At 44.2% G+C, this 6,843-nt stretch overlaps 1 long non-coding RNA gene across 1 annotated transcript; it reads right to left on the reverse strand.

Annotated features, from left to right (window-relative positions):
* Positions 1-3,300: 3,300 nt before the first annotated feature.
* Positions 3,301-5,707, reverse strand: LOC137428342 (uncharacterized). Its single transcript, XR_013622875.1, has 3 exons — positions 5,482-5,707; positions 4,572-4,767; positions 3,301-3,407 (listed from the first exon to the last, which is right to left on the reverse strand). It is a non-coding gene; the product is annotated as an uncharacterized LOC137428342 (long non-coding RNA).
* Positions 5,708-6,843: the final 1,136 nt, after the last annotated feature.

Raw genomic sequence — 6,843 nt, forward strand, 5'->3', positions numbered from 1 at the left:
TTTTGGCACCACACCATAGACACAAAGCCAAGCCATTCAATCGCCCGCATTTAAACTCACTAATTAAAAAGCTAACCGGAAGTCATGCATCAAGCGCTGCCGCTGATAACATTGACTTAGGAAGCGCACAGGTCGGACAGGCCGAGGCCACGCCCCGAGGAGCAATGATTGGGTGGGGTTTTTGATTGATGGGGAGGACTGGTAAGCAGCACACGCTGATTGGTGAAGAATGACAGATGACGTCAGAGCGGCGTGTACAAAGTAGTTGGAGCGGCGGACATTTACCCTTCTCGTGCTGGAGACCATCATCAACGGTCGTGAGTCCCTCTGGCGCTTTTTCTCGTACTGGACCTCGTACGAACGGTGGCATGTTTCTCTCTGGCTCATGGAAGCTCATCGCGGACCGGCAGTGTTCCGAGACCTTGCTGGTGGTTGGGAGGCAGAAGAGCCACAGCCCGGGAACTGCAGTTCTCCATGCAGATGACAGGTGGATGAACACGGTGTGGAAGAGTGGGCTGTACACCTGCCGTTCACTTCACACGTAAGGCCTGTTTCACACCCACAAGCGTGATAGAGTGAACATTCCCACCAACGAACGGGCGGTTCCCACCAACGAGCGAGTGGTTCCCGCCAACGCACCAATCAGTGAGCTAAGTGCAATTTAAACCACACACTTTTATTTTATACATCATTCTATTTCCCTTTGTGTACTGGATCTGTGTGAGGGGACGTCCCATTTAGGATTTTATTTACCGTGCATTATTTTGTATTACCGCATTTCTTTTAATAAAGTCGGTATTTTTGGACATTTTAATTTTGTGGTGGTTTGAGTTATGTACAGGGGGAAGACTGCCGTTGGGGTCCGTGAAGGTAAGCACTACGGTTTTTCCTCCCTCTTGTTTCCCCACGCATATTCTCCGCCATTTATTGTAGTATAATTATAGTACGGTCGTAGTATGGACGTCCAAATTGTATAGCGATTGGGGTGTATGAGGCGCAACATCACGTTCTCGAGAAATTTAAAGGAGGACGGACACGACCAAAACAACTTTGCAGATTTCGAAACATAAACATATCTTAAACACTTCTATTGAGTTCATTTCACAAATATCTTCGCGGTTTTATTAGAATTTGTCAAAATATCGCCAAACAAGCAAAATCAGTTTTGTCAAAACCGCAAATCGGAAATGACGTTTGCGAAGTAACCCAGTTTTTCGTTCTTAAAGCCTTGTTGGCTTCGTGACGATCAGAACATCGCTTTGTTTTCGTTACGATCAGTTGGAATCATGCCCAGTCGTTGTGTGGCTGCTGCTAGTGCGTGCCCGTACGTGCAGGGAGGTAAGTACGTGGACATACGTACGTTGACGTACGTACCAAAAATAAGGCCTCACTGTCCGGAAGTTCGCATATCACCGTTACGATTAATCGCAAATTAGTTTTAATGGCCAAGTATTCAATTTTCAAACCGTGAGGCAGAAACAAGAAACACATGCGGTTCCTTCGCTGTAGCTTGACCGTACGTGCAAAGAAAAATTAAAACTTGCATCGTTCCTTCGGTCTTCGCTCTCGTCCTTTGCCGTTCCTTCGCTCTCGTCCTTCGCTGTTCCTTCGTTCACATACATAACGTATGTGTTTGCTAAATAAATGGCCATAACTTGGTAACCACTTGTCCGATTAATAGCAAACCTTGAAAAGGCACATCCTCAGGTCCCCAGAAATATACCTGGCAAGTTTCACTTAGATCGGACCAGTGGTTGTCGAGAAACAGCGGTCACAGACATACAAACAGACAGACACACAGACACACAGAGATTGCTTGCATTATAGAGTGCTATAATGATACAATTACAACTGATACACCTGCAGTGCTGCACTAAGTCAATAAAGTCGTATTTCGTTTCTGTGTTTCTATCCATTTCTTGCCTCACGGCACCGAACATTAATTAAATATTAGTTATGTATAACATTGACCAGAAAAAGAAACTTATTCAATTAAAAAAGAGACATAAAAATGAATACCATTCAGTATTTTGGAGGTGCCCGAGATCAAAATCGATCGCCATTGTGTCTGTGTCCGACGATTTCTCTTCTTCACTCTCTGGACGGTATGCTTCGAATCTGTATGGGAGAATCGAGTGTGATTCCCCAAGATTATTAACTTTCTCTTCATTTTCCGCATCAGATTGGTCAGAAATATCGCTGATATCCAGACTTACGCAACTATCGGAGTCGGTGTCTGCCATTGTTTACTATTGCGCAGTCACATCAGCTTCTTCCGATGACGTCACATCGTGGAGGGCAGATTATCGCGAGATGCTGGCCGGCGTGTGATAAATCGTCTGCTATTGGCATTTTAAAACTCGGATATCTCACGATTCACGCATGCTGGAGCAACAATTTTTGCGCCAAACTTAATCTTTTTTGTTGCTACATTTAATTAATCTTAAGCATTTGATGTCTATACTCATGTCCGTTCCCCTTTAAAAATAAATTATTTTTCTCTGAGGTAAAAATACACGGGCGGAAGAACCGCTTTCTCACCATGGATGGCGGAAGCGAGTGAGAGGGCCAAGCACAGAACTCAAATAGACGTAGAAGACCTATGCCCGTTCACGACACACACACAGCGGTGGCCCCGCTCGCGCGCTCACACCGCCATTTTAGTTAGCGCAAGAACTGAATAGGCGAACGTGTGCGCTAGCTAGGCCTAGTGGAAGTGGATGAGTGGACGTGAATTTTTATATTGGACGGTGTTGTGTTGCTTTTAAACACTATTTTATGAATTCTATTCATAATTTAAATCTCTGTCGAAGCATTTTCCTGGCATCTTGACATAGTTTATCCGAATTCCCCGGTAGTTTTCCATTTCATCTCTAGCTGCAAATCTCTCACTCCTTACTATTTGCTGGTTCTTGTACCCCCTCTCCCTCTCTTTCTCTTTCTGCCTATTGCTCCTTTCTCATGTACTTTTTACCACTCTCTCCCTCCTTCTCTTTCCTGCTCCTCTCCTCCTCTATTATTTTCCAGTTCTCAACATAATTGTCTCTCCAGCTCTAAAAACAAACACACAACCCCCCCCCCCCCCCCTCTCTCTCTCTCTCCCCCTTTCCACTCCCTTCTCATGCCAATTCTCAGTATGATAGTTTCTCCATCACAGAACTTGACTTTTTTTGCTCTCCACTACACCCCCCCCTCCTCCCCCTCATTCCTGTTCCCTTCTCTCACTCTACTATCTTCCCCTTCTGGTCATGTTTTTACATCTTCCCTTCCTCCCCCTCCCTCCCCCCCCCCCCCCCCCCCCCACACACACTCACTCTCTCTTTCTCTCTCTCTTTCTCTCTCTCTCTCTCTCGCTCTCTCTTTCTACTATATGCTCTCTCCCTCTCTCTTTCTACTATTTGTTAATTCTTTAAATCTATTCTATGAATCTATAATGATGAATGCAATTTAATATGCACGTTAAAACACAAGAACAAACATGAATATTTTTCTTAGTTTTCTAGTAATGTATTTTCCAATATTTCCATTCAGTCAAAATACAATACAGATATATATATTTCCCGTAGAAAAAGCATTAAAAACATATGCCATTACAATGTGTGTTACATTGTAATGTAAGTGTTACATTGTAAGTGTTACAAACAATAATGATGCCATTACAACATGTGAATGTCATTTTCACAAGCCATCCGAAGAAATCTCTGTATAAAAGCTCACTGGTGTTTGAACAAGATTAATTTTGATAATTGTTTTCTTACAAATGGTCCACTCAACTTCTCATTCTTCAATCGGGCAAGATGATGCATTCGGATCTTGACGTACGATGAAGCAATACGCTTTATGAGAATGTACACATGATTCTTATCTGCCTCGCAATCAAACATATGATCGGACAGGGAACCAAAAATGGTGTGGCAATTCACTTCGGCAAGAACAGCAGATGAAATGGCCTGAGTAAGACGAGACGCTTGAGGGAGTTCACCTCCAGTCACACTTAGCATCCTCTGGAAACACCTCTCTGTTGTTTTACAGACTTTCACCACGTCTGGAGAAGGCCTCACTAGACCACCTCTGTTCTTCTTTTCCAGCAAGCTGCCGACCATCACTTCTCCAGTGGTTAACGAAGCAATACACTCTTCGCAAGAGAGATGTTTTTCAGTCATCTTCACAACATATCCAGCAACATAACCTATCACGGAGTTCTTGTACTCTGAAAGTGTAGAAACATTTGGCACATCCGCATAATCATGATCTGTCATTGCTGGGCTCCTCAAAGTCAAGTCATATTTCCTCATCAGAAGCATGTCATCATCATTGTTAACATCAGCAGCTGTTGTTATTGCACTGGAAACATTAAGTATGCTTGTCTTGTCTTGTGCTAGGCAGTTTCCATTGACGCCTTCAATGTCATACCGGACGAGCATCTTCCTGTACGATGTTGAGAATTCTCTGGCGGTTGGATTGTTATTCCTCCCTAAGGATGACCACATAGCACAGAAGAAAAGTTCAAGATGATCTTGACTCATCTTGTAGGTGAGCAGATATTTGAGTCTGGGTTGATCCGCTGCAACCTTTTGGAGATGATTTGGGAAGTTGAAAATGGTTGGAATTGAACCTTGGCGAAGTCTGGTTATCAGGCCAGTACGGTCAAAGCACTCAGCATCAAAATGATCCGAGCATAGGCTGGCATACTTGCTGGGTGTCCACTTGTCCCTCCTCATCTTTACGAGCCATTCTTTCTGAAGGGTTGAACCATCCTTGGGAAATCTATATTCAAAAGAAAAGACAAAATTTGTGAGCCCCCTTGGGTCTTTCCCCCCCCCCCCCCAACCAAAACTGCTTCCTACGCGCCTGCCCCCCACATGTTTTCTACACTCTATATACGGTACAGTGTCCGAAAATTCAATCACTAGACCATACTCTAGCCCCCAATATTTTTTGCTTGGCGACATTGTACACACAGCAAGGGAAATACTTTATCAAGCTTTATTTCTTTTATCAGTTAAACTCGTAATGTTATCTTGGCTCTCACCCTACATTATGATTAACTAGGGCAAATGGGCACAGATTGCACTCACTCACGCGTCACACCAATATTTTCCACAAAGTAACAATTACTAACGATAAAGAAAGCGATTACAAAATACAACCCTATTAGTCTAATTAGACGACAAATGTTAACCTAGATCCTTGATAACTGAACATGTTTATGCATCTCCTAACAGCCCAAAATTGTGTGTGGCTCAACAAAATTGTGAGAGAAGAGATTAAGAGCTAGAGTCCTTAAGTTCAAGCAAAGGCACGGCCTTTGGTTCAAGTCAAAATGCACTGACAAATCCGCAAACACACACACACACACAAACACACACAAACTAACAGATGGGACTACATAAACGAAAAACTACATCTGTGCATAACGTGAAAGTTTAACTAGAGTTTGGCGAGTAAACTCTTCATAATTAAGAAAAATAAATTACTTACCTGTGGAATGTTTTCCCAGAACCTTTCACAAGTCGATTTGTACAGTTTATTGCAGCACAAGAAGGCATATTGCTGATATTTGTTGAACATTCACACTGCTCATGTTAACAATAGGCCTATCTGTACGCAGAAAGCGGAGGTGTCTTGCGCTAACTAAAATGGCTGCCGCGTTGCGGCGGAGGGGCCACACAGCGGCCTGCATAGTTCTTCTACGTCTATTTGAGTTCTGTGGGGCCAAGCAGGTTGGGGAGCCCGGAGACTATGGAAGTGAGCTGGGGGTAGAGTTTGAGAATAGGAATGGAACTTCCCCCGTTCCTGAGCAATCTGGCCAGGAGACGGGTCCGATGACTAACCCTGGCCATGTTTGACGAATTTATGGAAAGAATGAGTGAACGAAGGAGGAGATAATTTAAAACCTTGAAAACACCATGGGATGCTGAAATGGTTGTCCAAGTAGAGCAAATGGAAGCCAGAATGAATGTCAGGTGGGGACGATTGGAAAAGAATGAAAATGGCATGAGTGAACAATTGGGTGCCTGTAATAAAAAAATGAATGCCCAGAGTGACAAAATTGATACCAATGGGGCACAGGAGAAGCCATGGGTATCAGTATTTGAATCAAAACTGGAGGAATTAACATTGGGAATGGAAGGGTGTGCAGCCCAAGCTGATGTGCTTCGGGCACAGGAGAGGTAAAATTTGAATGGGGAATGTTTGGAGGTGAATGGGGAGTGTTTAGAGGTAAATGGGGAAAACTCAAATTTATGGGGAATGTTTGGCTGAGGAAAACCTGGAAGGCTATCGGGCTGGTGTGGATGCCGCAATGCACCAGCAAGGGGAGGAATTGGAACTTGTGCAGCACCAGGGCGGTGGTGCAGAGCAACAGTGGGTAGAAATATTGGAGGCCCGTGTTACAGAACCGGAGCGTGTGTTTATTGATGAAGGCCTGGTGGGGCCAGGATTGATGAGGGATAAGAGTAATGATTGGATACAGCAGCTGGACACCTGTGATGGTCTCATCGAGGAGGAAGTTGCTCAGGTCCAACAGAGTCTGGGAGATGAGGTCAGTCGGTCCATCGAATATCCCCAGGATGAGGTTGAAGTGACCGAGGGGACCCTCATCACAAACAACAATTGGGTACAAGAGGCTCCAAAATTGCATACCCAGCAGAGGGGGTGTTTTGGCTCTGAGCTGGATTTGGACGTGGAAGAGTTGGGAGATAGAACCTTGGAAAAACTGGTCCCCATAATTAATTTGGAACAGCTGCAGGGAGGGGCAGAACAACCCGAGGAAGGGGTTGTCACCTACAGCTGCGGTTATTGGGCACACGAGGCCAAAATCTTTAAAAATAAAAAGAAATT

Source organism: Myxine glutinosa, chromosome 3, assembly GCF_964187855.1.
Source record: "Myxine glutinosa chromosome 3, kmMyxGlut1.1, whole genome shotgun sequence".
Classification (NCBI taxonomy): domain Eukaryota; kingdom Metazoa; phylum Chordata; class Myxini; order Myxiniformes; family Myxinidae; genus Myxine; species Myxine glutinosa.